A 20,052-nucleotide genomic window follows, 5' to 3' on the forward strand; every position below is an offset into this window, starting at 1 on the left:
TGGGCATATTTTCTCCCATTCTGTAGGTTGTCTATTTGCTCTGTTAATTATTTGTTTGGGTGTGCAGAACCTTTTAATTTAATCAGGTCCCACTTATTTATTTTTGTTTTTACTGTGATTGCCATTGGGTTCTTCTTCAGAAATTCTTTGGGTTTTTGTCTGTTTGTTTGTTTGTTTGTTTGTTTGTTTTTGAGACAGAGTCTCACTCTGTTGTCCAGCACTAGAGTGCTGTGGCATCGGCCTAGCTCACAGCAACCTCAAACTCTTGGGCTCAAGTGATCCTCCTGCCTCAGTAGAAGGGATGGACTAGAGGCATGTGCCACCATGCCTGGCTAATTTTTTCTATATATTTTTAGTTGTCCAGTTAATTTCTTTCTATTTTTTAGTAGAGACGGGGTCTCACTCTTGCTCAGGCTGGTCTTGAACTCCTGACCTTGAGCGATCCTCCTGCCTTGGCCTCCCAGAGTGCTAGGATTATAGGCATGAGCCACCACACCCAGCCTCAGAAATTCTTTGCATAGGCCAATATCTAGAAGAGTTTTTCCAACATTTTCTTCTAGAATTCTTATAGTTTCATACCTTACATTTAAGTCCTTTATCCATCTTGAATTAATTTTTGTGAGTGGTGAGAGATATGGATCCTGTTTCATTCTTCTGCATGTAGCTATCCAATTTTCCCAGCACCATTTATTGAATAGGAATTTATTTTCCCCAGTGTATATTATTGTCTGCTTTGTCAAAGATCCGTTGGCTGTATGTGGATGGTTTTATGTCTGGGTTTTCTGTTCTATTCCATTGCTCTATGTCTACATTTTTGTGCCAATACCATGCTGTTTTGGTTACTATAGTCTTGTAGTATAGTTTGAAGTCTGGTAATGTGATGACTCCTGATTTGTTCCTTTTGCTTAAGATTGCTTTGGCTAGTCAGGGACTTTTCTGCTTCCACACAAAGTGTAGAATTATTTTTTTCTAAATCTGTGAATATGATGCTGGTATTTTGATGGGTATTGCATTGAATCTACAAATCACTTTGAGTAGTATGGACATTTTAACAATGTTAATTCTACTGCTCCATGACCATGATACATTTTTCCACTTGTTTGTATCATCTGCTATATTTTTCCTCAATGCTTCATAGTTCTATTTGTAGGATCTTTGACTTCTTTGGTTAAGTATATTCCTAGGTACTTTATTTTCTTTGTAGCAATTGAGAAAGGTATTAAATGTTTGATTTGCCTCTCAGCTTGACTGTTATTGGTATATAGGAATGCTACTGATTTGTGTACATTGATTTTGTAACCTAAGACTTTGTCAAATTTATTTATCAATTCCAGGAGTCTCTTGGTAGAATCCTTGGGTTTTTCTAAATATAAGATCATATCATCTGCAAAAAGCAGTAGTTTGACCTCCTCTTTCCTGACTTGGATACCCTTAATTTCTTTCTCTTGCCTGATTGCTCAGGCTAGGACTTCCGGCACTATGTTGAATACAAATGGTGACAGTGGGCATCCTTGAAATAAATAAATAAATGGATGGTTGGATGGATGGATGGATGGATAAATTAATAGAAGCAGACAGGCAATTCAAAATTTTTGCTACAAAAACTTCAGGATTTATCTTAAAACCTATGACAGTAGTTGGCACCAGTTGAGTTTATGGGGCAACTGCATTTGTAGGAAAATTGGTAGGGGAGGCTGCTTTGTCTGATGATCTGCATAAGCCGTAACAAACCGGAAGCACTTGCCTCTAGGAGTGGCATTTCCTAACAAAGAAGCTACTCAACCTAAAATGTCTCAAACCTTAGAGGAACTCTACAACATGCCACATCTTTTTAGCAAAACCTTCACAATCTTATGCTGCCATGCTCCCAAAGTGTCAACCCAGAAAAGGAAAAACTTAAATGATATATTTTCTTTGTTACAATGCTTCCCCCACCCCCACACACACACGAATTCCAATGGGTGCAAGCTATTCTCTCTAGGAGGAGGGGGAAAGAGATAATCATGACAAATTATCCTTTTTCCAAGTTATCATCATCTTGCTCTGTCTCTGTCAAATTGTTCCTCAAACACAGCAGCCTGCAAGCCCTGCTCAGCCTCCCGCCTTGAGTGCTATTTATACCTTTTGGATCAAACCAGCCCTTTTGCATATCTCAGCCATTTCAGGGGCTGTGATGATGAACTGCACTGTTTTCTGTCATTCCCATCAGAGTCACTCGTGGTCACGTCCCTGAATATCTGTAAAGACAATGCATTCCACAATCACTTCAACCTAAATCTGTCAATAATTATGATAGAAAGGGACAGTGTTAAGTTTCACCCATGAAGGAATGGTTCATTTTTCAAGCCTACATGTTGCTTCCAAATTATTTGTAACCAGCAACACAACCTTGATCTACAACTCTGCGAAGAAGTGATTGTGAGCCTCTTTTTTATATTTTTAATTTCTTCCCCTGGAAACAAGCCATGATTTCTCCTAAGAAAAGACTGTTTTTTCTTCTTAAACAATTTTATTTCTTTTCACAACTGTTTGTTCAGTCTTGGCTTCTTTTATTGAAGCGGATACCTACTCAAGGAAACAAAACTCAAGATCCAAGTTGGTGGAGCTGAGAGGAGGTAAAAAAAAGAAAGAAAAGGAAACAGTGTTGCAAAGAAGGAAGAGAGGAAATGGATGGAAAATACCATGTTAAAGAGATGATAATGTTTTGCCTTAGAATAATCAGCTTAGCAGGACATTGCAGCTGCTTCTGTCCAACAATTTTTCTGGATGGAAAGTAACTTAAAGCGGCTGCAGAGTATTTAAGCTTCCCCAGGATGGTTTCCAAGCTTCCTTTACCATTCTCATTTCTCCCACTGCATTTCCTCCCTTTCTTTAGTCAGCATCCTAGGAATTTATATCCAAAGTATTTTAAATTACTAGATGTGGTTTTACTTGAAACAAATTATTGATGCTGCAAAATCAGAAGGTTTAAAAATGAAAATGATACTTTAGTAAAACTTAAAGAGAGTATAAGAGGAGGAGTAGAAGAAGACGGAAATTTTTAAAAACTATAAGGCTACTTTTTCCAACCCATCAGGAATCCACACATTTGGAAAATTCAAGGAAACTCATGGTGTTTACTGGAAACTTACTGGATTCTAAACAATAAATTCGTCTCCCCACGTGGGTTTAGGAAAACATATAGGAAGGAGCTTCACACTGGCCAGCATTTCCCTTAACTCTCAAACAAGGAACCCAGTGAGCAGCCAGCTTGTGCCTCCATGACCTCAAAGGAAAAATTAGCTTCTCCATTTAATTACTACCCGGGGGTGGGGAGTGGAAAGAGCCCAGGATGTGGAATTAGGGAACCTGGATCAAATCTTGACTATTTATGGTCATGGACTAAGTCTCAGTTTCCATACCCTTAAAATTAGAATAATAATTAAAAATCTGTGAGCATTTAATAATATATGGATATACAAAAAAAAAACAGGTACTTAAAAGTTCCGAGTATGTTGTTTATCACCACTAACTGTCCCAGCTCAAGGGGAGGGCCAGCCCCCACACCATCCTCGTCATTTGGCTGTGGCATTTGCTCCCACATAGCCTCAGAGGTTTCTGTTTACCCTCTGGGTGTGCTCAAGCTCTGTAAAGAGCAAATGGAAGTTAAAGAGATGACCCTTTCCTCCACAATTAAAATTTGCCTGTAGACCAAAATGAAGACATCTAAAACAAAATTAGAAGTATTTTCTGCATATGTGTCACAATGGAACAAGGTCATTTAAAAACCAGAAAGGAAAGAAAGACAGAAACAAATCATTTGCTCTAACAATAATAATAGCAAACTTACTTAGTGCCTTCTCCATTTAACCCTCAGCCTAACCCCATGAAGTAGGTATTCTTAGTATCCCATTGTGTAGATTAGGAAGCTGAGGCAGAAGGCATGGGGGTGACACATGCCCAAGATCTCCTATGGCTGGATTCTGGTTAATTTGAGCATGCAGCCCAGAATCAGCTGGGATACGGGGTTGGCAATGCAAGGGACAGACATGTCTTCCTGTGGTTCCTCTCTGCATTCAGGTTAAAGTTCAAGCCATTTAACAATATCCACAGGCCCCTCCAAGGGGAGACAACCCCTCCAGCTTCACATCCTGGCCCATCCTCACACACTCCAGCCACAGCCACCTCTGCCTTTCCTTTAGGCGTCACACCCTGCTCCATACACTCTCGTAATCCACATAGATGCTTCCCACCTCCCTTCCCTTTGTCTACATGGCTACATTCCTCTCATCGGGGACATCTCAACTCAATCCTCAAACTGAGTTGTGCCCACATATCCCTCATCTGGACCCTTCCTCTGGTTCACAGTAGACCTGCTGCATTCCCACTGACAGTGTAACAGTAGCGTCTACTTCCTCCCCTCTCCATAACCAGCCTCTGAATTCCTTGAAGAGGGACCGCATGTCTTCTCTTCATCTCTGATATGGGACATAGCGTCTACCAGGTAGTAGTTGCCAAAATATGGTGCTGACGGAATGAAAGGCCAGAAGCAGAAAAGTGCAAGAAAAAATACTTACAATAATAACATTATACCTCATAATAGTATATCTCTTTAGCGTTTTACAAACATTTTCATAGATTTTCTTGTTTTGCCCTCAGAGGATTTTATAACTGTCAAATGCTTTGTCATGAAAACACATATTTGCAAGTTATCTGCTCACCCCAAACCAATAAAATTTCTATGTAATTTCTGTATCCAGGTGTATAAACTCCCTGCTTTAAAATCTCCATGTTTTTCCTGTTCTTCTTCTTCTCTCCTATCTGTAATAAGCTTCATTTGGGCCAAATTTGTATACATTTATAGATTTCTCTGATGTCCTAGAGAGTCTGTAACCTCCACCTTCACTCTATAACCTCCACCTTCATTCTTCTTCTTTCCCTTCTGTCCAATACAATTCCACAAACTCTCTTTGTGACAACAGCTGGACTATCTTTTTTCTTTTTGTCTCATAATTAGCCCTCTGGTTCCAAAGTCTTTTGCTGTGGAGTCTGAAGATGTGTGGAACTTTCTGCTGTCTTTCAGCAGCAGTTGTAACATTCGGTAACTATCTCTTTCGTTCCTATGCCACTCTTTTCTGTGCCTCTTTGTCTTCTATTCACTGATCTTTCGAACGGTGCTCTGAGGGTCAGTGAGGACTCCTGAGAACCCCAGAGGGTTTGCGAGGGGGTGGCAGGTGGGGATACCCCTCCCCCAACCTTCAAGCCAAACAGCTGCATCAGGCACTACTGGGCTTCCGCTAAACATCGTGTGAGGACAGGATTCTGGGTCTGAGGCTTTGGTAAGTATGAACATCACCACTCCACCCACTGGGTTTTGTGTTAGAGACTTCTCTTGCTATTTGTTGTTATAATACAGCACTTGCTTACTTTTTCTTTGGGGGCCCACAATCCTCTTCCTCAGCATTTCTACACATTCAACATACATACAGTCCCTCCACTTTGGAGTATGCCTTGACCTCTCCCCCTTTCCCATTCTAAATCACCAAGAATTCTGGGTTCTACCTCGGCAACCTTCCTCAAATCTGGTACCTCTTCCCTATTCCCACAGCCTTGCTTCGGTTGGGAGCTCATCACCATCTCTCACATGGGGATTGTGCCTTCACTCCTCACCGGCCTCTCTCTCTCTCTCCCCGCATCCAGTTCTCGTACTGTGGCAAGAGTAACCTTCCTGTATCCTCAAAGTCTGTTGCCCTTTGATCTCCAGGTCCTCAGTCCCAGGCACATTACCTCTCTTTTTACCCCCCATCAACCCAAATGCAGGACTGAAAGCTCTTTAGGCTCCCTCCAAAGAATCCACTCCAAAGCACACAACCAATGACCAAAGTCAGCCTCACTGAAGGTCTGTGGAGGAGATGGAAGAGGAGAATGAGGACTTCCTCCCCACAGAAAGCTACACAAGAATCCACATGAGACACTTCTGTCCTCCCTCCAGAGTCCCCTCCAAGAGGATGGGCCATCCCTGGGCATTCTCTCCCTGAACTTGCCCCTGAGCAAAGCCTAACACCCCTGGCCACTCTCTCTTCCCTCTTACCTTAGACCCAGCCCTAAACTTCCCATTTCTCCTACAGGTTCACATCTTCAAGGTGGGGCCTAAGTGTGAGAAGAGGCAGGAAAGGACATGAATTCAGGGTCTAGTCAATCTGATTAGAATCCCAAATTCACCACTTACTTGCTCCATGACCCCCACAAGTTACTTAATCTCTCAGACCCTCATTTTTTACATCCGTAAAATGGGATGATAATATTCATTTCAACAGTTTATATAAGGATTAAAATAATATATGTAAATCATAGAACATATAATAGGTACTTAATAAATGTAACTAAAAATAATTTTGTTGCTCTTAATGTTCTGCTACTATATCTCTATCATGCTTACAATAAGCAAACAAGTTCCTCATGTGTGAATCCTGTCCTCAGACCATTGAGGGCACTGTGCTATAGGTTGTTACCATTATCTGATTGAGATCTACCAGTAAGGCTCCTCACCTGTAGCTAAGTGTAGGGATATCCCTGAAGCTGAGGCCACCTATAAAAGAAAGTGGTTCTTCAGAAAAGAGGTAAGAATTATGAGGGTGGGTTCTAGGTATGTAGGAGAAAGAGTTCCACTTCTCTCTCTGGATCCAAAGTCAAGGAGAGATGTCTGAAGCTGTTCTCCTGAAAGGCAGATGACAGAAGGGTGACCCCTCTATGAAGGGGGAGAGACAACTAGAAGGCAGGGACCCCTATGGGAACCTCAAGCTGAAAATGTGTAACTCAAATGAAGATCTAGGTACACAAAGCCTCTCTTTATTTTCCCATTTCTAGCTCCAAGCAAGTCTTGTTGCAAAACTCAACCGGACAGTGGGAGAACCTTTTACCTATACAGTTACCCCAAATGTTAAGGGCAGAAGGTGTTCTTCAGAGGAGAGCATCACAGTAGTAGCAGTAAAACATGAGAAATACCAGAAGGGAAGTGAAGATTGGGAGGAAAGGCTGGTATTTTTTGATTCATTTGCCCTTTCTCTTCAAGGAATTATACCTATAGTGCCAACTTGGAGGAATCTGGGTCTTATTTTTGTTAGGAATGTGACACTTCCACTTAAGTACTAAGCATGTCCTGCAGCTTCTTGGGGAGTTCAGGGTGTTTCTTGCTGTTATCCTTGCCCTAGGCATCCCTCATTTATAGAGCTATAAAAGCATCTGGCATAGATGAATCAAGACACCAAGCAAGAATCAAGCACTCAGAACATAATTGCAACAAAACACTAAACCAAACACACAAATTGATAGAGACCTCAACAGAACAAAATACTGTTTCACCCTAGACACCATCCATGAAGATGGAGCCCAAGAAGGTGCCCCAGCTCTTCAGATTGGTGCCAGGAGAAGTCTGAGCTCTTTAATATCAGCCGAGCCCTTCACATGCCTCAACAGACATTGTTCTTACTGTCTGCAGCCAAATCCTTCTCTGTCCCCTCCAATGGTGGCTCCAAACCCTTCCACTCACCTGCAGCCCCCCATCCCTCTCCTTCAGATGATCTCACAGAAAATACTCCACAGACAAAACAGGTGACCCCTCTTGGAGGTCCTTATCCTCTTTCCTCTGCACCAACAACCATCCCACGCCCACATTATTGTGATCTTCTCCCTCCAACATCCAAGGAAGAGATGTTCCTCCCCCTGCTCCAGACACATTCTTCCTAATTACTCTCTGTTGCATCCTTTCCCGACAATGGTCCTTCAACTTTTGATGGTTCAAATTCTCCCTTTCTACAGGATGCTTCCCCTACAACTGGGAAACATGAGCAAGTGTCTTCTAACTTTAATGTCCTCTCCCACTCCTCTATCTCTATATCCTTATCTAGTAGCCACTGCCCTCTCCTTCCCTCTTTTTGATAAGCGAATATCTAGAAAGAGTTGTCCACTCTCACTGTACTTAGATTCCGTCATTCACTTCTCAACTCAACCCTAGATGCTCTCACCAAGAATACCTATGAGCTGTAGTGCACAAGCCAATGCACGCTTTCCATTCTTCACTTCTGTGACCCCCAGCCTCTTGCCCTCAGCACCACCACCGGCTCAATTATCTGGGAAACATCTATTTGCCCTTAACATTCATTTTGTGAGTCAACTACTCTGTGACTCTTCCCAGGCCTCTCCAGGTAGCAAGGGCACCTCCTCCATCTTGGCACCCGGGAAGCACTGCATGCACACCTCTGTTCCACCTCCTCTCACCTTGTATGGCATTTCACTCTTCACGGGGCATTTCACTCTTCACGGCCCTCTCTCCTCTCCTGATCTGTAAGTTCCTGGAAAACACAGGCACTGTGTTTTCAGTACCTGGCATGGAGGCCTCCAATAAATGCTTTTGAATTTAACTGAATTCATTCTAGTCTTTTGTCACTAAAGAGCAAGTTGAACTAAGGTTTATATATTTGTTTATGAAAATCATGTGGACTAATTTAAACTAGAACCAAGTCTCTAGCTTTTTTCTATAAATATTAAACACGAAGAAAATTCAAGCATGAAAATGTTCTTCACATTGACACTAAACCTCACATGTTTTGATTGAAGTTCATACGTTTAGGAATGTCATCTGCACTGTGATTATACACTAATGGGTAAGATGAGATTAAGGAGCCTGTCTGGGAAGGGCCCGTGGTATGGCTGAAAGAATCCTAGACCAGGAAGAAGGGCACTTGGCTTCTACTCTCGGCTCTGCTAATAACTCAACTCGGTTGAGTCCTTTCTTCAGTCACCACATCTGAAAAATGATAGGCTTGAATTAAATGATCGATAAGAGCACTTCCTGCTCTGAATGGCTAAAATTCTATTTTGTTCTGGCTTAAAAGATTTGATGTATGAGTGCAGATGAAGGTCACAGATTTCGAGAGGCTGAGGAACTGTGGAACTCGCCTCTGGGAAAGGATTTCAACGAGGATGTTGACATCCACAAGAAAGTCAACCATGGGTGGAATTCAAGGTGACTTCTTCATCTGTAAAATGGGGATAATGATGGTCACCTAAATTCATCCACATGGTAATTGTGAGTATCGATTTAGCTGATGTGTGTGAAAATGCAATATCAGCAATCAAGCACTTTAAAAAGTGAGTTTTTTTTCATAATAAATTATTAATAATACTAGCCAGCTGCAGAGCAGAAACTACAGTAGAAATTTCTCTAGAACTTGAGACACATAAATCAACAACTACTCTATCCTACTCAGTTAAGAGCAGGTTCTCTTATATTTACCTATGAAAGATTCTAGATCTGAAATTTCTAAGAACTATCTAGACTTACCCTAACCACAGTCACTGTGGTTACACTGACATTTGAAATATATCCAAATTGTATTTTTAATAATAATAATAGTAATAACAACAATAGTATTTGGGATGCACTGTAGAGTTTATAACACTTTCATTTTGCCCATGATGACACTGCATCTCAGAGAGGTTAAGTCACAGTTAATGCTTCACAGCCTAATAAGACAGGGACACTTCGGTTAGAGTGAGGTAAACCAGGTTTCCCAACTTCCCATGGAACTAGTAAGAAAATATCTAAAACACATATATAAATACATAGACAAAGTGATGCATGTGATAAATAAAACTGAAACTCCCCATGCTACAGAGGTCATAAAAATGATCAGTGTATGTGTATAAAATTTTCATTGTCTTAGAATGAAAAACCTGACAAAAAGGCCAGAGAAATGTAGCCCCAATCACTCAGCAGTATCTGAAAACTCACCAAGTCCAACTTGGCCATTGAGAGGTTTGCTCCCAGGCAGATGGCAAACAAGGTTTCATTCTCCAAGGTGATAGCAGACAAGTGGGCACAGGGAGAATCACAAACACACACACACACACACACACACACACACAGCAGAAACCTCAGGCCCTCGTTGCATAAACACACGGGTAAAGCAGTCACAAATCAAAGGAAGTGGTACTTGCCTGGAGATATTTCCTAGGATATACTGTCTGCCTTTTATTTCACCAAGCACCATTTTGTAAAATCATAGCATTCATGAGATTCCTAACTCCACTCAAGTCCAAAAACTCAGGAGAGGGTGGGAACATCTTAATCGCCACCTTTCACAGGCTGGCGGGGTCTAGGGTTACTAGATGGCAGCTTGGAGGTTAAAGCTAAGAGGAAAGTTCAAAGAGCCTCTCCCTGACCTCCCCCTTAATCAGTAGCTGGATTTGAAGGGATTTGCCTTGGGAATATCACATCTACACTGTCACTTTAATCAAGAACTTCACTTTTTAAAAAAAATTTCTAAACCACTGCTGTAACACCCTAACTAGAATCTGAGTCCCCTAATCTCAATCCCCTCCAATCTATCTCTTCAATCATAAGTGGAATGATTTTTGTAAAATGCCAATCTGACCATGTCATACTCAATTAAATCATACACACACACACACACACACCCCCTTCCAGTAAGTCACAGCTGCCTGCAGGTTAAAGGTTAAATTCCCCAGTGCTGAATCTAAGATTCCCTCATCCTTTGGCTCTATCCTGTATCTCACCCTCAACCCTGCAATTCAGCCTCCTCAAGTTAATTTTACCTCCCACAGGTACCATATTTTCTCATGTCCCCATGCCTTTATTCATGCCAGGCTTTCTGCTGGAAATGTCTTTTTCCTTGACCATTAGGCTAACTCCCATCATGTTTCAGAGCATCAGCTCAAATACCACCTGGTCTAGACGTCACCACCCCCCCCATCCCCAAGAAAGCCAGTTGCCATCTCTGTGATGATAATGTGCTCCTACAACCCTTGCTGGTTTTTCCCTAGCATTGTCCCTGGCATATTATGACTGCCTCTTTTCCTGTCTTTCACCCCAACTAGACCGTGATGGAGGGGATTGTGTCTTATACACATGTATATTTCCAGTTTTGAGAGGGGACAGAGAATAGATGTTCAATACGAGTTTGTTGAAAAAAGGCCCATGGAGCATTTACGGAACTCCCTAAGCACGTGGCAAAATGTACTGGGCACTGCATGCATGATGTATCAGGGTCTCTTTCTAACTATACTAAATGCCTGGGGAGCAAATTGATGGAGTGGAAAAGTGAGAGCTCACCCATTTGCTCCCAAACATTGCTTCACAGACCACATACAATTTCTAATAAAATTTTTATGAAGAATAATGAGATTTTCCACGATTATTCCCTTCCTCCTTATTTTTTCATGCTAAGATATCTTTGTTTTAATATGATAAATGGAGTAGTGGTAGACAGCAATTTTGTTGGGGTTTTGCTTATTTGTTGTATGCCTTTACTTGGCAATCTCAAAATAAGCAAGTCAATATTGGTCTTGGTAACAGTCAGGGTCTCAGCAGGAGACAGGATTCACCCCAGATGGTTCAAATAAAGAGACTTTAATGAAGGGACAACTCAGCTCGCAGGGCTGGGAGGGATGGGAGAAGAAACCAGGGCAGTGAGATGCCAGAGGGGCCAAGGGCAGGAAATGGTGTCGCTGGAGCCTGCTGAGTGCTGGAGCCTGGAAAAGGGCCACCCACCCGGCAGAAGCCACGGTTTTGGAGGGACATCATCCCTACTCCTTACATGCAGCACCACAGTGAAGTTTCTCTCCTGTCACCTCTCAGTCTCCTGCCAGGGACTCCCGTTGGCCAAACCCAGTGGAAGGCAGCCAGAAACGGACTGGTACAGCCCATGCATGTCAGCCCCCGGGGCACAGAGCAGGTCAGGGACGAGCCCAGAATGAACTGGGGGAAGAAAAAAAATGAGAAATAACCTGCATAGTTTCCCCCAATTTTTTAACTGGTCCATGAAAACTAAATCTTGGCTACCACTGAGCCTATGGCTTGGGCACCCAAAAGAGAAACAGAGTCCTGAATTCCAAATTAATCCTTTCCTGTTATTAGCTCAGTGACTGTAAACAAGTCCTGGAACCTCTCTATACTACATTTTCTTCCTCTGTAAAGTGGGAATAACAATCACTGTCCTACCAACCCCCAGATATGTTGCAAGAGTAAAAAAAAGAAAAAGGCAACATATATCAAAGGGCTTATAAGCTGCAAAGTACTATAGTTTAATTTAACCAACACTTACACAGTGTGCTAGGCTCTGTTGTAAGCCCTTAGCAAATAATAATCTAGGTAATCCTATATACAGATTTTCCCCATATACAGTGGGACACATCTTTTCCCGATAGGGACAGAAAAATGTTCAAAGGATGAATGATACACTCATCTTCACTATCAATGTTATAACAGGGATCGACTTCATTCATTCTGAAACAAAAGTGCTAAGTGAACCTTTACTCACCATGCTAGGAGGTTTTAGGATATCTTGATACTTTTATTCAAGATAAGACTAAAATTTACCTTATTTTCATGCATTTCACTACTCGAGGAAATAAGAACCAGTGGCAGACTAGGGACATTTACTATTGCCATTATTGTTATTATTATTTTATTGTCACCCAAAATTGAGACTCTGCAGTGGCTCAGGGCTAAATGCAGAGCATTCTCCTGGGAACATGACACATTTTTATGGTATTCCTTCAGCTTGTTTTTCCAAACACTCCAAAAAAGTAATAGTCATGGACAACATAATTGGTTCCATCAAAAACCAATAATCAGCGTGGTCCACCGCCCACTTGTTATTTGGCCAATTGGCTAACCACGACCACCTGCAGATTTAGACTTGTGTACAGGCTAGAAGAGTTGTTTGCGCCAAGCCTGCTCCTAGAGCCTTTATAAAAACATGATCACAAATTATTACAGACACAAAATTTCCAATGGGGATTTCAGAGGCCATGGCTAGAGGGCAAAAGTCTTTAAGTTCAGTTACATATTGTCATTAGGGAGGTTCTTTCATCCCAGAGCTGCACAAATCTCAAGCAGTGATACAGCAGGGTAAAGAAGACAAGCATTGAAGTCAGAGAGACTAGAATTCAAATCCCAGCTTTTGCACTTACTAGGTGTGTGACCCTGGATAAATCACTTCATATGGCTGAGCCTCAACAAAGTAGGAAAAGAATTTCTGCCTGAAAGGGTTGTTTTAAAAATAAATGAGATGACGTATATGATACACTAAGTCTGGTGCCTAGCATAGAGTGGTGCGAGCTAAATAAAAATAATGATGATAATGACGAGGACAGCCTGCAATGTCCCCACCCAGAAGGGGAACTATAGATAAAGACATCTAAAGTGGATGAATGTGAGACTTGGCTTTCTTTTCAGACAGGAAGCAGAGTTGATCACCACTCCTTGGCTGTTGTCAATAGCTATTGCTGTCTGTCTGCCACTCTCCCCTCTCTGGGAACAGCACTCCCCTGTTTAATGAGGATGGTGTCTCCCCTTCTCCATCTGCCCAGCTCTAGTGGGGTTGGCCAACCATCCTTCCCCACAATCTCAGGCCACAGAAGGGACCATGTGATCCAGCCAGGCTAATCAGAGTCCTTCCCCAGGACCTTCCAGATTGGAACTAAGAGAAGAGAGCCTTTTCCACCCTAGAGTCAAAGCTAAGAGGATGTGGCCTAGGATCTGTCTGTGCCCAAAGCTGGAATCTCTTGGTGACAACAGATCTTGGCAAAAGACACTGACATTCAGGGTACAGCCATTTTTGCAATCCGTGTGCCCCATCTGGCTTCCACTTCGCCCTTTTGGGTATTTCTTCTGGATGAGTGACCTGCTCAATATTGAGTTTCTGAATTTTCAGTCTAGCCCTTGAACCACAGAAAGTTCCCCAGAGTGAATGCCACTCTCTGCAGCTTTGCCAGGCAGGGCCCACATCCTACTGCATGTTTTCTTTAAAACTCCAACTAATATCCTTGGGGTTTTTTGGGGGGGTGGGTAGTATTTAAATTAGCCAAAGAGCTCATAAGAACATGTCACCCTTATATGATAGTATTCAAAATTCAATTCATTCATTTAGTCACCCATTCAATAAACATTGAGATAGTATCTTCTAAATGCATAGGGTACCTAAGATGCTTTGGGGGTCATTTAGACCTGCAGGGTGCCCTAAGGAAACAGAACCTCCATAGTAGGTATCAACGGTTGGGTGCCCCAGTTGCCCTAGAAACTACAGCTGTTTCTTTGTCAGTCTGTCTTCCAGTAGCCCATGAGATCCTCAAAACCGTGGATCTCATTTTCTCTACATTTAACACACATTAGGTGCTCAATGAATGTTTGCTGAAATAAAATTAAATAAACATCTGGAAAAAAGAAAACTATAAACATTTAATATAGAATTCACTCTTCACAGACTGAATGGTTTGACTTACTATCACCCCTTTAGCGGAATAAAAATATGTGGAAATCACACAATTTGCCCACAAAATAGTGACATTATGGCCCCAAAGAAAACGCTTAATGCGTTTATAAGTGCATCAAAGGGGCATTTTTGTTTTCCTCCCAGCCCCCATTGGTAGGAGTGTCTCCTCTGTTGGAAGGCAGAAAGAAGATAAACAGCAGACTGCACGCTTTTGAAGCTGAGCTATCAACAAAGGATCTTCTAAATCAATTCACCAGCAGAAACGCGGAATGCAGGCAGTTCTCAGAAACGTCTCACAAAGAAGCACAGAGAAAAGCTCTCTGAAGGCGGAAGCAGGAGATGTTTCCGTCCCCAAGATGGAAATTGAGTATGGCTATGAGGCCTGCACCCGCAAACTTTTCCGCGGGGTCAGAAGTGCCTGGTAGCTCCATGGCCATCCCGGTGCAGGCGATTCGAGGAGGGTCAGAACACGTTCTCCAGGCCACCCGGGTGAGTTTGCATTCCAGGCATGAACGTCAGATTTCCCAGCTGCCCTGCCCTGGGCTGTCCGCCCTCCCTGCCAGCACCAGGCCTGACGGGCAGTGTCCGCCAGCAGAGGAACAAGAAGCATTGAGCAGGAGCACCAACTTGAGCATCTGCCAGCACCATCTGCACATTCCACAGACTGAGGAGACAGAAGCAGCCTCAAACCCCATTGAATTTAAAGAACGGAGATGTCAAAGAGGGAGACTGATGACATCAGCTGGACTTCGTGGGGGCCAGGACCTAAGGGGGCTCAGTGGGTCCACTTAGCTTTTCAGGCCCCAAACTATGATTTTGCTCATGCACCCTGAGCCTGTGAGAGCTGATATTTCAACTAATTTCATTTTTTTAAATGCGCTTTTTTAAAAATAGACTTTATTTTTTAAAGCAGTTTTAGGCTCACAGCAAAATTGAACAGAATAAAATGACTATTTCTGAATTTATAATTGGGTCAATGAACATGCTTTGAGCTTCTACTATGGGCCAAGTGCTGGGTGGAAATGCAGGAAATAAGACTGCGCTGTCCCAGCACCAAGTTGCTCACAGTTGGGGAGAGGAACAATACTCACAGGAGTTTTCCAAGTGAGAAAGGGGGACACGCCAGCTCAGGAAAAACTGATATGCTATGATCTCTCCTTGCACAAGCCCAGAGCCAAAGGAGCCTTAGCAAAGAGCCCCTGCAGTTACCTTCTCTGAATCCAGGGAGTCCTGCATATTCACCTCTAACATCCTGCTCTAATTCTTCACTTTCTTCCCATCACTTACGTTTTCACTGTGAATTCAGCCTCTCTCCACAGCCCCTTCAGGTAAATGCCCCACTGGATGGTTTCCAAACTCTGATTTCAGTTTCTGCCCCAGATGCTGCATCTCCTGTCACAACCACACGTGAACAGCCATTTCCCAGGGCACTATGCCTGAGCCCAGGTCTCCATGACACCCCTGGCTTGGTAGGGAACGGGGGATTGGACCATGGCAGGCACTGGGAGTGAATGTGCGATGGCAAAAGGCCCTCTATCAGGAGTGCTCTGCCCTCCCCAGAACTCAGAGTCCCCAAATCAGGCAGAATCAGATGTCTGGATGACATGGGCTCCAATCCCAGAGAATCTTGAGTCCTCCAGGTTGTAACCAAAGCTCCATGAACACTAACGTAATCCCAATTAGGAAGGTGACAGAAGAGTGATTGTCTATACACCTGAGAACACACGGTCTTGTTCATTCAATTTGAACATTTCTCATGTTCATGAAGTGGACAGAGCTAAGGACTGTCCCTCCAGTTCTTTTCTTATGAAGATGGCCAAGCTCTGCGATTCTGCATGGATGGATACAACTGTCCCTCTCAGAAGGGGATCTCCCTACAGACGCTAAGGACCTGTGGAGGACCTTCCACTCACAGGCCCTATGTCTTGCCGTAACCCCTCCAACGCACTTCAAATGAGGCATTTCACTGAATCTTCACAGACTCCTCCATTCCTTCTCCTGGAGTGAACTATTTCCTCCAAGCCAGCCTGGGCCTCAGCCCACTCTTAAGCCCATCTGTAAACACAAACCAAACTGTTCCATGAATAAGAGTCTCCTCTCTCCATCTGGATTACAAGCTCCAAGAGTGCAGGAGCCACATGTTAAGCCATGTTGTGTGTGTGCAATGAGCACAGACTCAGTGCTAAGCAACACACAGCAAGTCCCTTAGCCTCCCTGTAAAACTGGGGGGAATGATAGAATGGACCTCAGTGTCCCTAGCAGCACTGCATGAAATGATATTTGGAAAATCCCAGGCACACAACATAATAAATGCTCTAAACAAGTTTGCTGTTATTATGTATTATTAACACTTTAATTATCTGTGGGTCTTAGTTCTTTCATCAATTAAATAGTAATAAGGTAGGTACCTCATTGGGTTAGTAAGTAAACAAGACAATGCAGGCAGGAACCCAGCATGGTGCCTGGTGCCCACTAGTCTCTCTGCAAATAGAGAAAATTAATTCTAATGCACTGAATACTCACTTCTGGGCTTAAATGCCAAAGGGAATGAGTCTAGACTTAGAAGAAGAAGACCTGAAACAAGTCATCCAACTTTTATTTCACGAAACTCACTTCTGAAAGTCATCAGAGAGGGAGTTAGAAAGCTAATACTCATTCAGTTGAATATTTATTCAGTCTTTCTTTCTTTGATGCACTAGGCATACTGAGCACCTATTTAGCACCAAGGTATGAGTGAGTGATGTGATGTGTTTTCTTATGGCAACAAGTTGAAGCATCAAACTGCTGTCTTTCTCTCTGGGTCATCTTCTAACCCAGATCATCAAAGGCTTGACCCAGTGAAGAACTTGCCAGGATGGGACACATATGAGTGATATAACCCATCCTAAGACAAAAAACAAGCAAGGAAGGAGGTATAAGAAGGGTATATTAGTTTCCTAGAACTGCAGTAACAAATGACCACAAACTGGATGAATTAAAACAATAGAAATGTATCTTTTTCCAGATTTGGAGGCTAGAAGCCTAAAATCAAGGTGTTGGCAGGACCATACTCTCTGTGAAGGCTCTACGGAGGAAACCTACCTTACCTCGTCCAGCCTCTGGTGGCTCCCAGGAATCCTTGCCATTCCTTAGCCTACAGCTGCATCATTCCACTCTCTGCCTCCATCTCCCCATGGCCTCCTCCCTGTGTGTCTCTATGTCTCTTCTCCTCTCCCTATAAGGACACCAGTCATGGGATTTAGGGCACACTCTACTCCAGTAAGACCTCATCTTAACATGTGCAAAGAAAAATCCTATTTCCAAACAAAATCTCATTCATATATACCAAGGTTTAAAACTTGAACATGTCTTTCGGGGAAGACTCAATTCAACCCATTATAGAGGATGTCTTCAGAGAAGAATCAGAGTTTGGTGACTCAGGAGATCAGATTTAGCACTTAGTCCTTCCTCCTCCTTCTTCCCTACCTCTACCCATAGAGAAGGGGCCTGACCTGATTCATATAAATTTAAGTGCCACCAGAGACTTTAAGGTGCATGAGGTTGAGGATGCTCCTCTCCTGGAGTTCCAGTGCTGCCACGAAGGGCTGTGGGGGGGCTCACTTAGATACACAGAGGCATCAGCAACCTGCCCCAGGAGAGCTGTGCATGTGAGTAAGGGGCACACACCCCAAATAGGAAGTGGTGCCTCCCACTGGTGAGGACTTCGGAGGAATCCCACAGCCCGCTCCCCTGAGTAATGTGAATTTTGAAGCCAGGGCAAAGAGAACACTGCTTGTGAGCCTATTAAAAGTCATTGATTCATTTGTTCATCTATCCATCCATCGCTTCATTTGTAGCAGGGAGGCTCTGGAGTCGGGCTTCCTGAATTGAACCTCGACTCTACCACTTACTAGACATGTGACTTAAACAAGGCACTTAACAACTTAAGCCTCAATTTTCCCCTTCTATGAAATGGGAAATAATGATAATGAATATCTCACAGGTTTCACTTCATGGAAAAAACAATCCCCAAGTATAGCGCCTGGCAGAGAGTAAGCATCGATGCATGTTCTGCTATGATGATGAAGGTGATGATGATGATGATGATGATGATGATGATGATGATGATGATGTAGGAAACCTGCACAAAGGTGGAGTTGGAGATACATAAACCAACCTGCAGACGGAACACACATAGGTTATCCCATCTAAGCTGGCCCTGAATAATTCAGCCCAGGGCTACTGCTTCTGCTACTGGGCTGTTTTAAGATCTGTTGGGTTTTCAAAGGGAAGAAGATATGCTGCCACTTCCCTTGAAGTTCCCAGTTTACAGGGTCAGCTGCGCACCTACACTTGAACCTTGAAGTGGTTTCGGGAGGCCCTCGTTTTCAGCAGCTTCTTTTTTTTCAAACCATCCTTTCCAGGTTTGTTCCCTCAGTCACTTGTCAATGTGTCATTTCCCTCCAACCTTCTCTCTAATGCATTTGCTAAAAAACAAACTCCAAACTCTCCTTGTTACCAAGAGAGATGCTGAGAAAGAGTGAAGAGAGCTGGAAAAGCTATAGGTCTTCTCTGATGAGTCAAAGATTCTAGCATTTCCCTTTCTTGATGCTCTGCCTTTGACTGACATGGGGGCCTGCTTGTAAATCTCCAGCCTGAGTAGTGATCCTTCCCCAACATCTAAAAGTGCAGACCAGAATCAACCTTAGAATTGATTATAGTGGATTTGTTTCGGTTGCTCACTTCCCTGGAGCTTTAACGAGCAACCTTTCAAGGATTGCTGGGGGGTAGGGGCAGGGGATGGGTGGCGTGAAAGGAAGAGGGTGCGGGAAGGAGGGCTCCCCAGACCCTCGCGCCCGCCCTCACCTTCCTACTTGGATAATTTCCTCCTCTCTTCTGCTTACTGAAGCCACCAATTCACACCGTTGTCTGCCCTCTACCCAGATCAAGCACTGTTTCTGCTCATGCCAAGTGACATTCAAATTGACACAATTAAGGAAGTGCAGTGGGAAGAAAGATGAACCTAAAATCTCTAAGTGGGTTTCAACAATTCTGTTTTTCAAAACTACCAGAACATCAAGAAAGACACTGTGCAACTGGGAAAAAAATACAGAAAAACATATTATTTCTATTGATGATCTATGCATTTTGGTGTACACATACTCACACAGGATGACACCCCCATGTCACTTAGGAAGCCTCTGACAATATCCGATGCTAAATGATTAAAGTAGCAGCAATGTAAGATGGTCACAGCCCTCACAATGCCCAGTGCAAGTAGCTGCATCTCTAATAAGATACATCCTCAGGCTTCAAGCCTGGAGCCTGCTGGGCCTCTCTGCAGCTCCTCTTGCTCACCAAGGCCTTTGCAGCTTGAAGGTGACAGAGTCTACACCTGCAAGGGCAGGGTCACCCCAGCAGTCATCCTGGCCCCTTCATTCAGCTAATCCCAGATCTGGCCTCTTTCCACGGAGAGGAGAAACTACAAGGATCTTTCCACTTGCTCACACCCAGGAGATGGAGCCGGGTACACGAACGTGCTCAGAGACATGCCAGCCAGACAAATTAACTAACAGGCCTGGAGAACAGAGGCCAAGGCGACCTGTGCAGGCAACCTGTGATTAGTCAGGCTCCTGACACATCAGCAGAGGGACCATGGCCCGAGGGACAGGACCAGGTGCCCTGTCAAGCCCAAATTTGCCCTGTCAGCCCGCAGCCTGGGCAACCTCTGCTCCCACCAGCTTAAACAGAGCTGAAGGAATCGTAGGCACCTTCGCCACTGCTGAGAGTAATTGAG

Source organism: Lemur catta, chromosome 10 (genome assembly GCF_020740605.2).
Source record: "Lemur catta isolate mLemCat1 chromosome 10, mLemCat1.pri, whole genome shotgun sequence".
NCBI lineage: Eukaryota > Metazoa > Chordata > Mammalia > Primates > Lemuridae > Lemur > Lemur catta.